The sequence below is a fragment of the Rattus norvegicus genome, chromosome 1, assembly GCF_036323735.1.
Source record: "Rattus norvegicus strain BN/NHsdMcwi chromosome 1, GRCr8, whole genome shotgun sequence".
In the NCBI taxonomy this organism is placed as follows: domain Eukaryota; kingdom Metazoa; phylum Chordata; class Mammalia; order Rodentia; family Muridae; genus Rattus; species Rattus norvegicus.
This window is the reverse complement of record NC_086019.1, coordinates 43,593,241-43,616,082: the sequence shown is the minus strand read 5'-3', so window position 1 is coordinate 43,616,082 and position 22,842 is coordinate 43,593,241. Positions and strand designations below refer to the sequence as shown.

The following is a 22,842-nucleotide window of genomic DNA, read 5'->3' as shown; positions in this document are numbered from 1 at the left end:
AGCAGCTGCTGCTCTAACCATCTGTATGCATAACACACTTCAGGCGCCATGGCTGTTGTCTAAAATCCTCTCCACACTGACCCATTGTCCAGAGCTTGTCTGCCTCTCATACCTGTGGTTTCTGATTGTTTGTGCTTCATCCCAGGATCCTGGCCTATTATCTGTCCCTCTATTCTGTGATCTGTATATGTGACAAAGGCTTCTGGATCCTGTTGTCAGGTTTCCTTCTTGCTTTGAACTTCTTGTCTCTATACTCTTAAGCCTCCCCAGTCCTGACCCTTCACACTGGCAATCAAAATGGCCCAGCCACCCTGTCTCCCTTCTGGAATTTAAAGTGTTCTCACACCCACTCATATTTAACTGGCTTCCTGACCACACCACTGCCTATCCAGACCATACAAATCCAGAATATCTTCCGGCCAGACCAGACTTCTCTGGGCCCGTCCTTTTGGGAGGTCATCTGAGTCCTGGCATGATCAGGACTTCTATGCCATCTCAGCCCATCATTTTGTTCTCTGCCCACTGCTCTTCACAGCAACTTGTAACTAGTTAGTCCCCGTGTGTTATTTCTGCCACTGGAAAGCAGAAACAACGTAGGCTGTATCAAAATAGTAAGGCAAACTTTGTATCTCTTGTGTCTATGTGCTTGCTGTTGTCTGGTATACATCTCTTCCCTTAGGTAGACCCTTTCTTTTCTGTATCTACCTTTTGTTTTCCTGAGCTTTACCTCTTCTGAAACTGTAGCCTTTATCCTATTAGTTACTGTTGTAAACTGGAGTGGGTTAGCCTGATGCTGCTTGTATTCTAAGGCTAAAATTGTTTCCTCAAGACTCGGCCAACCCCAGAGACAAGAAAGTCCGCAAGTATACCCAAGTGACACTATGTGACCTTGCCCCCTAGTTACTTGTGATTGGTGAATAAAGATGCCAACTGCCAATAACTGAACAGAAAAGACATAGGTGGGTTTTAGGGTTCCCAGGCCTGGAGCTCAAAGGACAGCATGAGTGAGGGAGAAGGGGAGGAGAAGAAAGAAGCAACCATGGGTGAGGCGAGTCATGGGATCGTGGCCCTGAAGGCTGGCCATAGGAGTTAAGAGCAGTTCAGATGAAATAGTAAATAACAACTTGGGTTATTGATAAGAAAGTAGATTCTAATATCATAGAGGATAGATATCTGCCCAGCTACAGTCCTGATTAAGGCTTATTGTAGATAAAAGGCTCTGTGTGTCTTTTATCCAGGAACTGAATGCTCAAGGCAGGGCAGCAACACTGGTTAGGGATTTAAATTTTCTACAAGACACAGCCTGTGAGAGTATCTTATCTTGGCTCACATTCTTTGGGAATTTCGACCCATGGTAGAGTCAGGGTAGAAATAGTCTGTGGCAGTAGTAGAGGCTGCTCATGGTATGGTAGACCAGGAAGCAGAAAGTGGGATTGGAACTATGGCCGGACTAGAACTTTCAAAGGTACTTTTGATGACCCACCTAAGCCTCCTAAAGTTTCCACAGCAGCCTCAAACAGCACTGCCAGCTGAAGGAAAGCCATTTAAAACACAAGACTGTGAGGGACATTTAAGATTCAAAGCATAGCCCTCGATGACATAATTGGCTGCCTAGACAGTTGTCAATGGTGACTCTCTCTGCTCCCACACTTAATCAACTACTTCTATTAATATACCAGTGAAGATCTATCAAGATCTGGTTCCTTCAGTCTTACCTGGAAATGTTCCACTGTGTAGAGAAGGCTTTTCCTAAATATAGACTGTCTGACTCATGTGTATAAGCAATGCACTCATCAAAGCCTTCTACAGATACAAGCTGGCTCGTAGGATCAGTCCCATGGCAAGAGCCCCCAGGACATGTATAAAATAGAAGAATCCCTCCTAGTTTCCTTCCCTTTCGGATAACACAGAAAGACCTCATATAGGCCAACTACCCATCCAGAGCAAATGAGTCTCCAGTGATCCAGAAACCCTTACTAGTTCTTGGCATATGGGACAGAAAAGTTCAAACAGCATGACTTCAAACGAAACGTCAGTTACTCATTATCACAAAACAAGCACTTATCCCTCACCTATCACCACCAAATCCATTGTGTTCCAAGACTCCATACATCCCCCAATGGCACCATTTCAAAGCACGTGTTTGGCAGTAAGTCCACAAGGGAAATTGGAGATATTCTCTACAAACGGCTGAGTAAATCATACTATTGCCTCAAAATTCATTGCAGCCTGAGGCAAACCGAGCAGGCTGTTCCTGAAGGCTTCCTTCTGCACAACAACAAAGACCCTTATACTATTCCTGTTTGGTCAACTTTGTTTTACATCTCTACAAGTATTTATTATATATCTACTTCCCACAAAACATCATGTCCCAACCCACCACCATCTTGTTAAAAACAACAAAAAAAATCCTCTTGACTGGGGATGTGCCAAAAATACCTTACATGTCACTTTTCCTACTAGAACCCCCCCAGTCTCATCACCAGCCAGTAGATGAGATAAGAGGTGACTTTTTAAAGATAATTGAGCTCTCTCTGAATGGTCTACAGGAGTTAGCATTCTCCTCCACCCCCTGGAAAGAAATAGAAAAGATGCTTGGGTTTCTACTTGCACAGAGATACATGGGGTGAGGACACAACCCCAGTTCCCTGAATCACTGGTTTGCTTGCCAAGAAGGCTCTCCAACTCCACCCGGGCCCTTCTTTCAACTGGGTCAAGGGTGAAGGCCTCTACTTGCCTCTATGAAGTTGCCTTCAGACTTACAGTTGTGCAAAAATATTCTTCATCACTAGGCTTTCTGCTTCTAGGAAAGGGTGTGTAAGGCTTGCTCTGAAGCGGTGGATCAAGCAAGAGAAGATGCTCGCTTCCTACAGCGGGGTGATGTGACAGCATAAATGTATTTTCTCACAGTCCCGGAAGCTGATGTCCCAAGAGAAAGCGTGAGGATGGCTGGTTCTCTCTGGCACTGTGATGAAAAGTCCTTTCCGTGCCTTTCTCTGGATCCTCTGGATCCTCTGTCTTCGCTGGCAGTCTTTGGTGTACCTTGGCTTGTGGAAACATCACTCTGACTCCGGCCTTCACCTTCCAGTGGCTTACTTCCAGTGCGTACCTGTCACAAACTTCCCTTTCTCATCAACCTAGGACAGTCTTTAATACCCTACTTTGTCCCATTACTTCTGTAAAGATTTCCTCTCTTCCTCCACCCCATGTACTATTTTTATTAACATGCTCTTTTATGCATAATAATTAGCTACATTATGATGTTTTCAAGCATGTTTTTAATGTGCTTTGTCAAATTAACTCTCCACCTGCACCTCCTCTCATCTCCCTCCAAACTAGAACACTTTCCACTTTCACGGATTGTTTTATTTTCCCCCTTTTTCCCTAGCACCAGAGAGTTGAGTTAGGCTTGCTCTTGAGAACATAGATGGGGACTCACTCACAGTAATGTGAACAACTTTCCAGTAGTTACACCACTGAAGAACCCATCTCTCTGGAACATTAGCAACCTATAGATCTTCAAGGAGGAGCAAAGTACTGGGGAGACCTTACCTCTACATCAGGCCACATCCTGTGATACTGGGCTCCTCAGAGCTTTAATGTGTCTTTTTACTCTTCTTGAGAGAAACATAGTTCCATGAGTGATGGAAATAACCCAAGATCATGGAAGAGGAAAGGGTGTGTCCCGGAAGACTTGGAGGCCAGGGGTTAACATGATGAAAACATGTTGTAAAGAACTCTCAAAGAACCAATGGAAAATAACATGGAGTTCAGGATGCTGTTGATTTAGAGCACAGGGAGAAGACAGGATTGTTTTAGGAGCCAAGGAGAAGAGAGTAAGCAAGGACAGGCAAAACCCTGAAATGTGTCTAGTTCCAACCACCCAGGGCTTTTATCCTTGGAGCCTCCCTGCTGAGCAGTCTTTTAGCATTTACAAATGCGTTTTTAAGGTGGAAAGCCTGATAAGAATTACAAGTTAGATAATTGGTATGTTAATCCTCATTCTCTCATGCAACAAAAGCCAATTCTGAATTGACTGTTGGCATGTAGCATCCTGGGTCAATCATTATCATCATCTCTCTATCTTTCTGCACCATACTGCTCTAGAGTTCCCCTAAAAATGCACCCCCCCCCAGTATAAATCCACCTTAACCTAAATAATGTTTTGATTTTTGCAATTTTTGATAAGTTGCTGAACCTGTAGCCAAACAAGTGAAACACACTGTTCGTAATATGTTGCAAAAGTTATTATAAAGATCAAAGGTGAGAAAAAACATTCTCCTTACTGTTTTGTGGTATATTGGAGAGAATTCAGAGTGGTTCTAGTTGGGGCTCAGGCTGGAAGAGCTACTCCTCCATGATATATAGAGTGCCGTGTCACAGTGCCCAGTACAACTGAGACCCCTCCTGGCACCTCATGCCTGTTGTCCCAAGTGTCCCTACCTGCTTCAATTTGGTAAGTCAATGTTTATAAAGGCCTGGCTTCCACTGACCTTCCTGGTAAACACCCACAGTCCTTGATTTGCCAGTAAGACTGCTATGCAACATTTGCTGCTAACAAAACCAACCTGAGGCTTTTGGGCAGGAGGTGGGAAGGCTGAGTTGTTCTTTCATTAGAAGCCTTTACCTTCCCCTTGCAAAGCAACCTCCTGAGAAAAGCAGGGGAGTTTTGATTTAGCAAAAGAAAATAATAGCCATGCAGCATATCGACAAATTAATTATTTAAACATTTTCCACTCCAAGTAATTTGTTACTCCCTGTCGTTATTTGTCAGTTGTTTTGTTTTTTTTTAAATTACAAAATAACACTGGTTCATTATTAAACTTTAGACAATACAGAGGGGATAAAGGATAATGTGCAAGGGGGAAAACCTCAGTTCCTTTTTATTAACTTAATTCCAAGGGGGGGTGATAATCACTGTTCGCCGTTGAATATGGCAACATACATATTTACATGTGGCAACCACTTGTGCTTATTCAATAAGGAGGCTCTATTTGACACCTGCACTGTAAATTTCTCTAGTGCCTCCATGAGCTGCTGAGAACCTGTTTACTGCCATTCCATGTTGCTTTGCACGTACTTGGTTTGGTTTGGTTTGGTTTTGGTTTTGGTTTTGGTTTCTTCCTTTGAAGGTTTGGGGCTTTGTTTTGTGTTGTGTTGTTTTGTTTTTTGATGGCTGGTAAAGTAGCGAAGTATATCTCTGTGAACCTGGACACCAAGCCTGCAGCAAGACATTTCTGAGTGTCTGGTGCTGGCCTCCATTTTCAACAGGTTGTCCTGGGAAAGAGGAAACTTTAGAACAAAGTTGACAGAACAGCATTTTCTGTGCCTTGGACAACGTGGGGGCTTTCATTATGTCCAAGTGCCCAATTTTTTCTACTAAGAGAGGATAAACGTTTTCAATTATGTGAATTCCCGTCAGCAGGGCAACAATAGGCATGGATACAATTCTATAGCTCTTGAACGATACAAAGTATATCTGGGGATGGAAGGTGGGACAAAGAAAAACAGCTCTGCCCGGTAATAAAGTGCAGAGTGAGAGTCGTTATAGGCAAAATGCTGCGAAAGTGCATTAACCGAAAATTTTAAGCAAATAAGTTAAACACTATTTCCCAGTGATTTTCCATACTTCCTGGGACAGCTCTGGAGAATTCATACATATGTGGGGATTCTTACTAGCTGAGGAGTTTCTTTATGTTTTTGGCTGTTCTTGTTTTTCTCTTTCCTCCCTTTCTTTCCTTTTCTTTTCTTTTTTCTTTTCTTTTCTTTTTTCTTCCTCTTCTTCAAACTTTTTTCTTTCCACTTTGGTTACTCACATCTTGTTTGTTTTCTTTTGCCTCAAACTAACCATCTCCAAGTGCAATTTGTAAAGAAGGCAGATCACTGCCTGTCATCTGACCAATTATGGCAGAAAATTTGATAAACACCAGACTCCACTAGACTTATGATAACAAAATTAAACATGATCATTTATGCAAAATTAGTTACTGCAAAGGTATTTTTGCTTAAAAGTCTTAACATTGGAGGCTGGTGAGATGATTCGATAGAAAATCACTTCTTACATTAAGCCTAAGTTTAATTCTCTATCTTCTTCATCTTTTAATATTCTCTTCTCCAGTTTTATATTTAATGTTAGTTATATTAAATTAAGCATTAGTTACAGTCACATATCAATTAGGCGCAATAACCAGAGTATTGTTAAAAAACAGTTGAAACTATGCCTGTTTTCATTCATGTAACTATATTTATAATTATGTATAATAAAAATTTCAGGAGTACTTTACCCATTTAATAAATATTTATAATAAAAATTTTCCCAACAAAATCATGTTTTAATTTTAATTTCATTAACATTCTAAGCTTAGCTGTGAGAAATATGGCAAGTATCCCATGATGTCATCTTATTTATAAATGAAAATTTGAGAGTGCATTCATTATCCACTGTCACAAAAAAAATCATCTAAGTTCATCATAGAAGCAAAGACTTCCTTGACTCACCTACATCCCTCTGCCTGGCTCTATTCTGCCCAGACAACATAACCCGAGTTCTCTCCAGAAATCTTATTTCAAAGTCCTCGCTAAGAAATATCCTTACATCTCACCACCATCTCTGATCCCTGTTCAAAGGACCCCAGATCTTGTTGTTTCCTTGGAAGCACACTGACTGACAGGAATGTGGTCATGGAAATGCAGCTTTCACTTGGACATCTTCATGGTAACATTTTTATAGCAGCCTAAACTTGGCACCACTCGATTGAAAACTCTTCAGATGGGGACTCTGATATATGAAGACTGTTATTTGGTCCAGGGATGAGAACTTCACTTTAGTTGAAATCATCAGACTGAATGGAACTACTAACATTCCTTGCTTTTAGCACTTTAGTCATTCCTCTTGCGAACAAGAACCAAAGCCATGCTTCTGGAGACTGGTGGGGACATCCCATGACAGTGTGGTGGCCCCACCTGGGATACAATAGATACAGGAAAAACAGCAGAGTACCAAACTGAAAGCAACCCAGAGTTTTGATAACACTTAGTCAATGATTCAATCAGCAGAGTTTCTAGCCTGCCCCACCCCACATCTGGAACTTCTGCTTTGTGAACTGAATTTCTAGTTGTCAAAAACAATTCAGCTTTTTGTGTGCATTCTAACTAACCGTCGTCTTACAAACAGTAGGTTATTGAGAAAGGGGATGGTACAGGCTTTTGGGAGAACACTCAGAACACTAGCCCATCTTTACTGTTACCAAGAGGAAAGTTTTTCCATTTGCAGATAAACTTGACCTTAAGCTTACTTAAGAATTCTTCCTGTGACCCCCAGTGAACGTGATTGTTGGGGGGAGAGCGGTAATGGGGGGAGGATGGAGAGGGGAACACCCATATAGAAGGGGAGGGGGAGGGGTTAGGGGATGTTGGCCTGGAAACCGGGAAAGGGAATAAACAATTGAAATGTAAATAAGAAAGACTCAAGTTAATAAAGAAAAAGAGAAAAAAAAAGAATTCTTCCTGTGAAAGTCATGGGGTGGCAAAGTGAAAGATTGTGCATTTATTCAGTTTTCTTATTCTGCAAATGTTCCTCAGCTGGGCTGGGTCTTAAGAAGGCTATGGAAATTGAATACAATTGTCGGCTCTCTGAGAACCAAGACGATGTCATGAAACTGTAACTTCAAAACATAAGCTCCCTCTGCCATCTTCCACATGCAGACTTGGCAAAATCCAAATCTAACACATAAAACTGGAGCGCCATGCTTAAAATGTGTGGATTGGTATGTGTGGATCACCACAACCTGGTGAGGACATCCTGAAAATCAGACATACTAATCTACACATTCAAGTGTCTACCTACCACCCATCATGTACTGATGGTATGTATAGATACAGGAATCTTTGCTCTAGGATTCTCCTAAAAGTAAAATGCATACAGGGTCTTTACAGAGGAAGTGAAGAGCTTACCTATGTGTTATTTTTTAAAAATAAAAACATTGCCAAGTTCTATCTTAAAACAAATGGATTGAATCCGTTCCAGCACAAACTTTAATATTCAGCTACCATGTGAACACTGTATGTAACTGCACTAAATTAATGCTGAGTAGATACACTTAAAAGGATGTATAAGGTAACTGAAGATCAAGAAACATAATTCAGAGTTGACAATATGGCTGCTTGGTGAGTAAAGACACCTGCTGCCAGGCCTGATGACCTAAGTTCAGTGCCCCAAAGTTGCCACATGGTGGAATGAGAGAACCAACCCTTGCAAGTGGCCTTCTGACACATGTCATGCGTGTTCACACATAAAAATCAGTAAATGAAAATGTAATTTTTAAAAGCATACTAAATGATACACTGAATTGAAAACGAAAAAAGAACTCCATAGGAACAAAGCAGACAGAATCCACACCAAAAGTCCTCAACTAAAGGGACATTGACAATGAGTTTAAGTTTTCTTCACTCCCATATACAACTAAAATTCCTGTGTTTCTATCAGGTAGAATGAGGGCAGGTAGTCTCAACTAGATTTCATTTGTAGCCTTTTCTAATGTGTCAGGGTCCTTTGGTTTGGGAGCATTTTTTTCCCTACTTGTTTATAATGTTTGATTTCTAACAAAACTGACAGTTCTAATAAATTTAACATCCAAGGCCATTAATTAAAATATATGTGAAAACAGTAACAACAGTTTTCCTAAATATATGTCAAATTATAATTTAAAAGTTCTAGAACTATCTACTCGACTTTAGCCTCCCCTTCTACCATCTTGCTAGTAGGTGTTGGGAGAGCATGTGTGATTCAGAGTCAAGACTAGTTATATTAAAGATCTGAATTAAGGTTAATAGAGAGCCAATATTTTTTTTCTGAGATAGCATCTCACTATGTTTCCCAGGCAGAACCCAATAACCCTGCCTCAGTTTCCTGAATTCTAGCATAACAGGTGTAGCACTATACTCACCCTTACCTTAATAGTTCTAACAGTAGAAACAGACCTCTCAGTACCTAGCTGTGCCTTTATAAGACAAATAAATAAAGACGAATGTTCTAAGATCACCTCTTTGGTGATCATTTAATCACCGTCATTTAATGTAATAGCCTAAATGCTCTTTTCAGAAATGTTTGGGACCAGAAAGATTTGAGATTTTTTTTATATTTTAGAATGCATAAAGGGATTTGTGCAATATTCCTTGTGTGCCTATATTCGCCTATATCCCATCACAGGAGGTTGGGTGTTGAATTGTCCACACAGGACAATTACATTGACACTCAAAAAGTTCCAAGTTTAGCGTGTTTGACTGATGGCCTTTGAGTTAGAAATGCCTCACTAGATCTTTGTTACTAAGGGAATTTAATGAGATCTTTTCTACTACAGTTCCAGAAGTGATGCTTTCAAAAATTGCCTTGGAAAAGCAAGCTTCCCAGTCCAGATAGCCCAGTAGGGTTTTGACAAAGCCCACTGGATATTCCTAGCATTTGAGTTTGTCTAAACTACAGAAGATGGTGTGATGAAAATGTTCCAGAATGTGTGTGCTCCCTGTTAACTACCAGGTACTATCCATACACTAAAGCACAGATTGGCTATTACCACAAACAATGACCAAAGCATGATACACCGTGTCCTTCCGTGTGGTCCAGGAATGCAAGGACTTATTCCAATGCTAACTAGAATACCAGCAATGAATCTGATTGTTACTAGCAGTCTTGGAGAAAGAGAAACTAGAAGCACAGGCAAGTTTCTATCAACTTGTTTGTTTTTAAAAGTCAGGCTTAATTATTTTTAATGCCATATGTAAACAAAGCAAAAGCAAAACAAAATGTCCATATATATATATATATATCACACACACACACACACAATCTTGGTTCCTCTAACAGCATCTTTTGTCAGTCTTACTTTCTTATCATATTGTCTACATTTTTCCTGAGAGATATTTGAAAGCAAACTGCACATATTGATATGTATGTCCAAGAACAAAGGCATTTTTTTCTTACTTGAGTACAGTACCCTCACTAAATTAGAAAATCCACCTAGATACACCACTATTTTCAAAGCTATAGATTGGATCCAAACGTTGCCACTATCTATCAAGACCTGTTTTCTGATCCAACATTCAATCAGAATCACACCCAAATTTTGCCAACATGTTGCTATTCTCCTTGATCTGGAATAGTGCACGGTCTGCACAGTTTTGAAAAGTGTCATCATTTCCCTGTAACATGCTCACACAATTTGAGGTTTTCCAATGTCCTTTTCAAGTTACAAATTCTGGAGTAATGCCACAGAAGTGATGTCGTTTGTTCTGAATGCTTTAGGAAAGGAATAGGAAGTATATTCTACTAGTCTATCCCTCTTGGGCTTGGATGAAAGTATCCCTCAGATTTCTTCCTCCTGCCCCTGAGATTTTGGATGATACTTTATTTCAGTCTGTTTGCCTTTGCCAACTTCAGCATCTATCGAAGCTTCTTTTTCCAAGTTCTCCATGGTCCCAGAAGCTTTGCCTTCTCCTGGATACATTGTTGAAGTAGATTTTTCCAATCCTCTCAAGTCTAGGGACAATGATATACTTAGTCCACTGAACTCTGATTGTAAGTTGTATGCCTTAAAAAAACTCCTATTGTCCCATAGTGCTTTGCTCATCCTTTGACCCCCAGCATAAGATCCAGTAGAGGACTCTGTAAGAAAGGTTTAGTCACTGTATAATCAAGAACTAGACTTTGGAGCCTGCACAATTCAGGGAGTCTCATGAACTTCAGATAAGGAAATAAAATCTGTTATTTTTACTGACTTTTAACTGGAATTTGGCATAGTTTTCATCGATAAGCATAAGCATTATCTACAATAATGTGTTCTACTTTTCCCTTGCTTGTCTTTCAAATCCTGCATAATTGAAGATCCTTCCTTGCGATATATTTGCTTGCCACTAATTTGAAATTGACATTAAATTTGAGTTACGTTGTTGTATCCTTGTCTTCTTGTTCAGTTAGGAACATCATTCTGAGAGGATGTTCACAGGCTTCCCATGGCTGTCCAAATGGCCCAAGACATAAAATAGGTCCAGATGAAGGGTGTGGTCCCCTGCATCACCCCAGTATAAAGAGTCACTTGGGAAAGCAGGTGAGGAACTTGCACTAGAATTTCTGTGACAGAAAAATAAACTCAGTCTTAAGCTGAGGTTGTCCTACCCTGATGAAGTGCGAGGACAAAGTTGTAAATTTGAACACCGTACGTATGAGAAGGTGAGTGCGATTATTAAGACTAAAGAAGAAAAATAAGAGCGCAGTTGTAAATTTTGAGCAATTGCTACATTTTGGAGAGGAACCCAAATGGGAAAAAAGCAGATGGACGAATGACTCAATGTGAATGAAGCTTAAGAGATTATGGAAATGCGACACCGTATTTTCTGTTCTCTAATGCCTTCATATACAATGAGTCCTTGTAAGGAATCCTCACTGAAAGCAGGAGCCGTAAAAGCACTTCAGTAGATTTTTCCTCTGCCAAATCTGTCATTTGCAAGATGACAAGGATAGCTTCGCTCTTAGTCCAGTTTCTTCATTTTAGAAAATGCTTTGTGGTTTATAAGTTAATATAAGCAAATATATGATAAAGGACTTAATAGAGCTCCTGGCATGTGCAAGCCTGGATAGCTAGCTCCCCTTTCCCATCTTTTCTCTCTGCTGTAAGCCATTAACCATCCATCTCATGTGCTCAAGTTTAAAAGAATTAAAGAATATATTTAAAAAAAAACATTGATTTTTTTATACTTGAGTCAAAAGCATAGCACTTTAAACTCATTATACCAGGTACAGTAAAATGTTGGCATGAAACTAAACTAAGAAAAATTATGATTAAAATTCAAATAGAGCATTGAGGTTGTGCTGGGGGAACAGAATGGGTAAAAATCACAGAAAAGAGAGCCGATGATTTTAAACTGTCAATCAAAGGGAATCAAGATATCCACACACAGTTTGCTGGGTTCCACACAGGACTGGTGTGCTGGGCATGGATGTGTGCCAGTCCTGGGGAAACACAACTAAATTTCTCCATCTCTCTCCTCTCGGTGCTTGTTCCTTACATAATGACCTCTTAATCTTAGCGTCAACATGATGTAAGAGAGAGGAGAAGGGTATTTCTAAATGTAAAGACGTGAACTTTTAAAATATTATCCTTAGCTACACTGTATAAAGTCCCCTTAATGTTTGATGTGGATTATCATTCGTGTGTGTGTGTGTGTGTGTGTGTGTGTGTGTGTGTGTGTGTGTGTGTGTGTGTTTGTGTGTATGCAATATATCAGGTTCCGTGGGGATTCTGAAGAGCCCGATGACAAAGTTAAGTGGAAAGTGAAAACAAAGGATAATATTGTCACTTTACGGGAGACAGAAACTTCCTCTTGTCATTCAGATCGCTGTGGGAGGGATGGCCCTGGGCAGATCACTGGAATGCTAAGGGATTTAAGTTGAACCTGCCTGACTTCTCTTCTGCCCCACTCTACAACCAGCGAGCGGTGAGGACCTCTCCCGGGAGGAGGCAAACGGACTGTTTCCTGAAGCAGTGGGCAGAACAACAATAGAACTGAAAATTCTGACTTACGCTTCCAAAGAATTTTCTAGAGAATGATAATTCTACGAAAACGGCAGGAATCCAAGGGAAAAGTACTCGTACTGTCAAGAAGAAAGTGCTGCCACCTACAGGGAGGGGACCAAACTAATGTCTGCAAGAAAAGGTAGGAGGTGGGGAGGGCAGGGATAGGAAGTGGCAAGCCTGGGGGGTGGGAGTGGGGGACCTAAAACTGCTTTCAAAATCTTAAACCTAACGTATCCTATGTCCTTGCTGTCCCATTCCGCATCACCATCTGTGGCAAGTGCTTAAAATACAAGTTGTCTGGCCAAGTCTTTGTTATTCTTAAGCCTAATAGTTTAGTTGGTTAGACCACTTTTCAACCCAATGATAATGCCTCCATAGAATTTTTATTTGTAAGTAAGTAAACCAGAGCCATGATCAAGAGATTATGTTGACCTTTTCTGAGCAAAGACTGTTTTCCTTGATTAAAATGTACTTGGTGACAGGAGTCTGATATAGCTATCTTCTGAGAGACTCTGCCAGAGCATGACAAATACAGAGGCAGATGTTCGCAGCCAAACATTGAACTGTGAACAGGGTCCCCATTGGAGGAGTTAGAGAAAGGATTGAAGGAGCTGAAGGGGTTTGCAACCCCATAAAAACAACAATACCAACCAACCAAACTCCCCAGAGCTCCCAGGGACTAAACTACTATCCAAAGAGTACTCATGGACAGACCCATGGCTCCAGCTGCATATGTAGCAGAGGATGGCCTTGTTGGGCACCAATGGGAGGAGAAGCCCTTGGTCCTGCCAAGCCTCGACCCCCCAGTGTAGGGGAATGTCAGGGCAGGGATGCTGGAAGGAGTGGGGGGGTACCCTCATAGAAGCAGGGAAGGGGAGATGGAATAGGGGCTTATGGACAGGAAATGGGGAAAGGGGATAACATTTGAAATGAAAAAAAATCAATAAAAAAAGAAAAGAAATTTAGCTTGGAATTGTTGTTCAATAATTAAAGGATGTCAGCTACCACTTCAGGTTGTGATAATATAGTCAGAACAGTACTATGGTGAGATCTATTGCTATATATACTCAAGGTTCAAAACTGCTTATCAATACAACAGAATTTGTAAGATTTTATCCAATTGTGCGTCTGCTAATTGCCATAGCAAATATCTCAGATATAAATAACACTTGATTAGATACACATATATTCAGATATATATCAAACATGTATATGTATATTCATATGTATAGGCATATATATGTGGTATATATTCATTATATATGTATATACATTATATGTACACATATATACATATATTAATATACGTGTATGTATTTATGAAGAGGCACCTGCCATGATCTTCTTTCTATTAAACACTAATCACAAGGCTTATAATACTCGAGTAGCTAGTTTTCTTGTGTGTCAACACTTGAATAAACCACTCTAAGTTTCTATACATAACTCTTTAGGTTCTGCTATTAAAGTAAATTTGAGATTCCAAGTTGTCATGCAAGCCAATACTTGAAAACTAAAATATGCTTCTAATGGCTCTGATACAGTAATTTGCTTTTTCAAATGCCCTAATTTAAAAAATCTCCATTGAAGTCAAACATCTCTATAAAGATTTGTCATTTGACTTGGGAAGCTTAGAGTTACTGATAGTACAAAGCAAAAACAAATGATACATCTCAGCCATTTTACGGTGACTACAAGTTAAAATTGTGATGCTTTAACTGTATCTTTCCAAGTAAAATATATTATTAAGATCAATTTTATTAGTTTCTCTCTTCTTTTTACTTTTTTAAAATGTAGTCGCCAAGACATCAAAAATGACATGTGGCTGACATATTTCTATTGCACAGTGCTATTCCAATTGATTTGAAGTCAGAGAAACAGATAGGTAAGGTTTGTCATGCTAACACAGTCACCTGAAGTGCTGTGTCTACAAACAGCCTTTTGCTCTCAAAATGAACCTTGGCTTTATTTTATTTTATTTTATCATCTTGTCTTATTTTATGGGCACAGCCTTACTGTACAATAGAGTCAAAGTTGAAACTCATGATTCCATAGCCTCTTAGTGCTAGGTTGATAAGCATCGGCCACTACACCCTAGCAGATTGCTTTCTTTTAAGACAGAATTTCACATAGCACAGCCTGACTCAAACTTAAGCTAACCTTGAACTTTTGATCCTCCTGACTCCACCCCCAAATGCTGAGATGTCAGGTTTGTGCAATCATTCCCTAGAAAGAAGATTAATTTTTAAAACATGTAGCAAGCAGTAAGGTTTGAATAGGTTAATATAACACAATTTTTAGAGGAAATAACCTAATTCCATCTTCAGCGATTATCACTGTGACTAATGAATATCTTTAAATGGTAGGAAATTTAATTTTAATGAATTCAATCACATGATCATCTCTATCAGAATTAATGAACTGCTGACACCTTTTTTAGAAATTCGATTAAAGTTGTTTCCTGTACTATTTCTTCCATAAATTTCCAACATTATTGCTCCAGATTGACACCTTCTATAGATCAGAGCTCTATCAACCATGAAAGTGATAGACAGGAAAATGATACATGCACAGATAGACACAGAGAAAGAGAGAGAGATGGATGGATAGATAGACAGGCAGGCAGACAGGCAGGCAGACAGACAGACAGACAGACAGACAGTCAGTTGCCATCTCTCACCAGATACTCAGAACCTACTGTATGTTCTCTTCTGGGTCCTTTCTTAGTCCTCAATGTCTAACGTCCTTCTTCACAGTATGAACACATCTGTTACCAAATACGTCATTTTTCAATCTACAAACACCATGTTTCCCCTTCCTTCTCTCTCATGTTAACATGTTCACCTTACCCAACAGGAAAATAAAACAAAACCAAGCAGACAGGCCCTCAATTCAGCTGCCAGATCCCCACATAAAGATACCATGTCCAACTGTCTGGGTCTGTTTGCCCAAGATGGCCCTTGTGTGAGTACTGAAAGTCTTACCTTCCAGGAACCTCCTCAGCCCTACACACAGCAAGACTGTTGGGAGCCCTTCCGAGTCACTCGGTCCTGAACACAGGGTAGGTCCTTGGATTCCTTCCTTGCCAACCAGGAAAGAAAATTGAGAGGTTGTTGACACCCCAGACACTGAACAGTCTGTTTGCTGTCCTGCTGTCCTGCTGTCCTCGGCCTCTGTCCTCTCACCCACATGGCTGCCCTTTCTTCCGCTGCCAAAATTCTAGTAATGTTCCAGGCATCGATGTCTCTCTAAGACCATGCTGGTCCCTTGAGGTTAAGCTACATTGTACTTAGCACAGTGTATTATAATCTTCTTTCTGATCCCTAAGCCTCCCACCTTGAAGGCTGGCTATTCTTTTGAGCTTTTTTGCTGCATATTTTGCTGAATTTGTGAATGAATGAAAGTTGTGTGTCTTTAAAAGCCACTGTACTCTTGTTCACCTCCTTGGCTTGGCTTTCTGCCAGCTAGCAACCCTCCTCTTCTGGTGAGAAACCTGTATACTTTTGCAGCATTGGAGAACCTGCTCTGTTCTTTACCTGTCTAATGGAATGAATAACACCACTACTGAGTCAGTCAGTAAACTAACATCTGTCAGGGCACAGAGACACACATGACATAAATACTCAAAACACAGCAGCAACAAAAAGCAAAATAAAGTACTCTCACTTTCCATTTGTAGGTAAGTGGTGGTTTCTACCTGAGTTCTATCCCAGGAACCCATGTAGGAGGAGAGAACCAGCTCTACAAAGTTGTCCTTTGACTGACTCACAGGCAGTGTGGAATGGGCATGGGACACACATGCACACATTCACACACATGATCATAAACATTTTAAAAAAAACACAGTGTCAACATATCAGCTGGGACATTCTATCTCATGCAACAGAAACCATGGGAATACTTTGTGTTTGGTTTTCTAGCCCACATGCTATACTTTGATGAGTTTGTCACTATTGATGTTCTGGTGACTGCTGTTTTTCCCAGATTTGTGGTAATTTTCATCTTTCAATCTTTCTGATGACAAGAACACTCACAGGAGATTAGGAAGAGCAGCTTCAAATGTTTAACCCTGCCAGAAAATCAGTGTGGGAACTTAGATGAGTCACCGCCCTTCTTCACCCCACTTTCCTCTTCTGGGGGGTAAGTGGTTGGCATTCTCCAACATCCTCAGGAGCTCAACCATGCTACAATTTTCTGATGCTAAATGTGTCATTACTGTTGCTTCTCTTGAATCATGATAGAACAAATTATAAAGAACAAATTGGTGGAAGGTTCTTAAATAGATGTATAAAAGGGGACAGAGGTGACAGGCATATTTAAGTAGTCTTGATAGAGAAAGGCCCTGTGAGGCCTGAGTCATAATAAAGCAGTTTGCACTTCAGCATGTTTGCCAGCTCTATTTAGGAAAACCAAACAAGTCAGCCTGTGCCTAACAAGATTGCACAGAAATCCCGACTAAATTTCTAACACGCATTTGTCAAATGCTAAATGGTCAAGACCCAAGATGATGAAGAGTTTGGATGCTACAAACACAAAGTACTCTGGGGGACTCAGGAGAGTACAAAACTTGGCAGTTCTGAAGTCCCCACTAGGTGATGTAAATGTTTACAGACTGCCTCATTTGGGGATACTGCTGAGGGCAGATGCTATCCAGCAAGGAGCCCTCAAAACGACCTCTGTGTTTAAAAGCACACTTAAACGTTCCTCAAGTTCAGCCTTTGCCTTGGTATGGGAAGTGAGTGATGTCATTCTTGGCATATCAGGTTTTCTGAAAAACCACCTGCCATCCCAGTTCTCCACCCCACACCCAGAGGCATCTCCTTGGCAGTACATGTTCTCAGAATCCAGACCTTCATCTGAGTCTAGCTTTAGCTGGATGTGAGGAACGAGACCTGGAAAAATACAAACAAACAAGGGCCACATGAGACAGCTACCCTGAGCAGAAGAACAGCTGGGGGTTTGGTGATGATAAGCATGGTGGCTCCTGCACAGGGCAGTTATTTGTACAGTGACTGGGGCTAGCTCTGGCCCAGCCTGGTCTAATACATTACCTCCAGACTCATGGTGTCTCGGTTTGGACCCTTTGAAACCCAAGAAAAGAAGATGAGGAGAAAAGTAAGAGATGAAAGAGATGGAAACTTTTTAATATGTGCTTTTAAAACCTCTTTATAGAGATGAGTAATAAAACGACCAGGGCCAGCAAACACAGTCAACCTTTCCACATTTTCTCTAAATAGTTATAAAACTGAGAGTCTTATAAGGTCAGAGTTAAAGAAATACAGTCTTGTTCTGTAATTTTAAATGGTTTTTGACAGAACGATGAAATAGCGTCAGCACTAGGAAAAGGTATATTCAAGCAGACAGGCTTGACTGAGGAGGGAAGATGGAGCCCACTCTGGTAGTCAGGAAGAACTGAGTTCAATCTGGGTAAGGCTTCTGCAAGCCCTGAACTCCCCCTCCCCTGTACACACAGGGAAGAGAAGGAAGGGATCTTCCTTCTCCTTGAGTCAAATGATAATAAATTATGACATTTAATTTATGGTAAGGAAATATCATGTATTGTTCTCATTGTATTCAGAAAATGAAACATAAATTGAATGCCTACTAAGTGTCTTAAATATTAGCAACATAGAATTGGACAAAACAGAATTCTGTCCTTATAGATGTCCTTATATCTACTTTAGAGTAATGAATACATTTAAATAAATACATAAACAAACAAAGTGAATTATAAAGTGTGTATGTGGGATACAGAGAAAGTTTCCACTTCAGATAAAATAATCAAGGTGAAACTGGAATCATTACCTTATGGAGAGAAAGGAGGAAGGGATATGTTTGAAAAAACAAGAAATGTAAACGTTCTGGATCAGAGGTACATCCATTGCATTCAACCAGAAGCCAAAGAGACCAGTACCCTGAAGCAGAGAGAGCACGAATCAGTAAGAAGTCCAAGGGAAGCCAGACGTAGTGGCACATAACTGTGATTTCTGTGTACAGGAGACCACTATGAGTTTGAGGCTAGCCAGAGCTATAGAGGAAGACCCTGTCAAAAGAAAGAAGAGAAGAAAGGAAGAAGAAAGAAAAAGAGATGTGAAGGAAGAAGGGGGAAGAGAAGGAAAGGAAGAAGAAGAGGAGAAGGAAGAGGAGGGAGAGGGGGAGTAGGAGAAGGAGAAGAAGAAGAAAAAGAAAGAAGAAGAGAAAGAAGAGGAAGAGGAAGAAGAAGGAGAAGGAGAAGGAGAAGAAGGAGGAGAAGGAGAAGGAGAAGGAAGGAGAAGAAAGTGGGTAGAGGGGGGAAGAAAGAAGGAAGATGGAAGAAAAAGAAATGGAGCAGCCCAAAGCATGAGGATGAGATAGTGGCAGTTTACTTTGAATGAACTTAGAGGTAACCAGGAGATACTAAATAGTTCTGATACCATCTAGCTCCATGTTCATGTGACAGAGCTGGCTGCTTTCTGACCAGAAGGGAAGGTAAAAGAGGCAGCTCCAAGATAGCACAATGCTCCAGGCAGAGAACAATGAAACCTGGAATAAGACTGGAGGATGCCTGTCATGGGCTACCTTCTAGATACATTCTTATGAGACCAGCAGAATTCTCTTCTGTCTGGGCGAGCAGTGTGGATTAGAGGAGCTGAGAATTATCCCAAGTTTAGCTGTGCCTGGAAGAAAGGATCTTCTACAAATCAAAGTGAAATCCATTGTGTGATGAAGACCTTCCAAGAGAGAGTAGGGATGTGTTTTATACACATAACATGTAAGAAAGCTTTAGAAAACCAGGGAAAGATATCAAGAGGACAGTTGGATGGGCAGGTCTAGTGTCCAAGATGAAAGTGAGCCATGGCATTTACTTAAAACCGTTATACCAGATGTGAAGGATAAAAGGAGAGAAGAAAGAGTTTCCCAGGCAGTCCCTGCTTTAGAGACTCAAATTTTGGGTTAGGGCTAGGGTAGGGGTAGGGTTAGGGTTAGGGCTAGGGTTAGGGCTAGGATTAGGGTTATAGTTAGGGCTAAGGCTAGGGCTAGGTTTAGGATTAGTGCTTAGGCTAGGTTTAGGGTTAGTGCTAGGGTTAGGATTAGGATTAGGGCTAAGGTAGGTCTAGGGTTAGGATTCGATTTTGGGCTAGTGTTAAAGCTAGGGCAGGGCAGGGCTAGTATTAGGGTTAGGATTAGGATTAAGAAGTACAGAAATAAGAAATTTCTCATGGTTGCAAGAGTGTTCCAGTAGCTAATTTTGATTAAGTCATTAAAGAACTTTATCAGACTTGGCCCTTGTCACAAGTAACATCAAAGAAGACCAACAGCCCACAGGTCAACTAGCTTTTAAGAAATAAGTCAAACTCCAATTAGACAAGATGGATGAAGCAAAGAAGTGCAGGCTGACAGGAGCCGGATGTAGATCGCTCCTGAGAGACACAGCCAGAATACAGCAAATACAGAGGCGAATGCCAGCAGCAAACCACTGAACTGAGAATAGGACCCCCGTTGAAGGAATCAGAGAAAGAACTGGAAGAGCTTGAAGGGGCTCGAGACCCCTTATGAACAACAATGCCAAGCAACCAGAGCTTCCAGGGACTAAGCCACTACCTAAAGACTATACATGGACTGACCCTGGACTCTGACCTCATAGGTAGCAATGAATATCCTAGTAAGAGCACCAGTGGAAGGGGAAGCCCTGGGTCCTGCTAAGACTGAACCCCCAGTGAATGTGATTGTTGGGGGGAGGGCGGCAATGGGGGGAGGATGGGGAGGGGAACACCCATAGAGAAGGGGAGGGGAAAAATTTAAAAAAAGAATTGTATGTTAATCAAAAAAAATAAGTCAAACAAGTCTGGCCAAATAATCAAAATTCATAGAGGAAAGATTATTATCTTCAATTATTCTTTGTCTCATAAACGTTACCCCACAGTCTATAAGTTGCATAGAAGCATCATTCTCTTTTGAACTCTTACCAATGGGAAAAAACTAATAAAATATGAATACATAGAAATTTTTACATTCTCCCCAATGAGTGACTTAATAGCAAAGCTCTTAGCAAGCAAACAGTGGGAAGTTTCACAGATATATTTTTTCTATACTCTAGAAGTTACAAGTGGCTTTAGTTTTTTTTATTTGTTAATTATAAATTTAACTTTCTTTTCCTGATTGTAGGTCTGAAGCACAAATTTATTTCCATGTACTTTCCAGATATTTTATCAAATTGCTTGCAAGTCCCTGAAGATTCTCCATGGCTATGTGAATGTTTTCAATTTCCCAACTTCGGCTCTCCGCACACCTGTGTTCTGTGCTGTTCTAAACAATGTGATCTAGGTTAGAGCATTGCTCCCATTCCACAGAACAGGTCCATGCTACGGAGGGGACATAATGAATTCTGACAGCTTGCTGCAAAGAGGGAAGGTAGGCAGGTGTGAACACTAATAACAAGCTATAAGAGGGGCTACCATTTGGAAACTTAACCACGAGCTTCCATAACTTCATACGTAAGTCAGGAACGGCACAATCTAGAAAGCTCATGCAGGGCAGTCTTGCCAGACTCTCATCACACCTAGATGATTTCACGTTTAGTCCACAAGCACTATTGTCAATTATTCATGCACCCAAACTGGTGGGAGCCCACCCATTAGAAATCAGGCAGAGAACCACTTTGGAGATCATGCAATCTGAGTAATTTTCCCAAACTGTTTTATAGATTTCAATAGTTGTCTGGTTCTCGATGGTTAGCAGTACAAACCCATGTGGTGTGGATCTATTTGATGGGAGGTAATAAGCTGGGAGTTACAGCATGGCAGCAGCTGAAGAAGCCACACTGCAGCTATGATATTAGTGGACTGGACGCATTAATATCTCATGAGGGTGAATCCCAGGGTGTGATGAGCAAAGATGAAGGTTCTACATTAGAGTTGATTAGTTACTCCAGTGGTTTTGGCTTTTTAAAAGAAAAGAATTCTGACCAAGAATCAAGGAACGAGATGCACTCCAGCTGCAGTAAGATGAACTTGTCTATCAGTCATCTTAAAACTTAGTTCTAGAAAATATTGTCTCAAGAGATACTATTCTGGGTTTTTTTAAGTCCTTAAAACAGAGGCCAGAAAGAAGCTGGGGTGTTGGGGGGGGGGGTTGTGCAGTGGTTAAAGGTAGTACGGCTCTTGAAGAGATCCTGGGCTTCATTCCTAGCACCCACATGGAGACTCACAGCTGATGTAACTCCAGTTCCAGGGGATCCAATGCTCTCTTTAGATTTCCACAGGGTCCTACACAAGCTTGGGACACATACATGCACTCACTCATACATGTACACGGTGAATGAATGAATAAATAAATAAATAAATAAATAAATAAATAAATAAATATTTGTCTTAAAAAAAAAACAAGAAAGCCACCATGCTACCCAAAATATCCAAGAACATTTTTTTTCATTGTAAATAAACAGGGGTATCAAATGTCTAAAAGAGAAAAATGCTGAAAACGGTTTTTTAAAAGTGTCATATATTGATAGTAGCATATCTGGTGTGGGGACGCAGGGGGAGAAAGTGATAGGGTGTGTACTGTGTGCATGTGGAGACAGAAAGAGCAACTTTATGGAGTCTTTTCTCTCCTTCCATCTACTCCGTTTCAGGGCATCAAACTCCAGTCATTTGGCTTATGCCACAAGTGCCTTTATCGGCTGAGCCATCTTGCTAGCCTGACATCGGCGCTTAGATACTATGTCGCAGTTCTTTCCATTGAATTGATTTGACACCTTGAAAGAGGGACTTGAAAAGAATACTCTTTTGCTACATATTTGCAGTTCAGACCTATCATTTTTTTTTATCATCCCCATGCCAAGTGTGGTAGCAAACCCCACACACGTTGCCAGCCTGCGGCAGTGTTATAGTTTCTAAGAAGACAACTATATCATCAATATGAATCATAGCCAAAACCAGGAAGTGATGAAAGGGAAAACAGCATTTCCAAATTCTGCCATTGGGAAGAGTCTTTCACCAAGCATGCCCCCACATTCTAAATCAGTATCAATAAGCAATCTCAGAATGATCCCATGAGCCCTTACTAAGTTTTCTTTATAAAGCCCAGAGAATGAGGAAGATTTTTTTGTTATTTAAAGTAAAAATAGATTACATTAAAAAAAATCAGCCTTAAAAGGGACAGAATTCTGAGTAACACCAGGTGCTGGCTCTCACTGCTAATTGGAATGGCTGCTTTTAGCAACCCCCCCCCCCCCCCCCCCCGTAGTAGCCGCTAAAAGCCTCTGTTGCTATGTGGCTCCTTCACCAGCACCAAGGGC

General features: G+C 40.7%; 1 protein-coding gene across 7 annotated transcripts in view; it reads right to left on the bottom strand.

Moving 5' to 3' along the window:
- Esr1 (estrogen receptor 1) overlaps positions 1 to 22,842 on the bottom strand; it is a 392,770-nt gene that overhangs the window by 288,372 nt on the left and 81,556 nt on the right. Inside the window, exon 1 of one of the 7 annotated variants that reach the window (XM_006227832.5) lies at positions 15,551 to 18,247. The exons of the other annotated variants lie outside the window; for them this stretch is intronic. The gene's annotated coding sequence lies outside the window, so the exon portion shown is untranslated. Of the gene's footprint in view, positions 1 to 15,550; positions 18,248 to 22,842 lie in introns of those variants that run through there. 7 annotated transcript variants of the gene reach the window in all.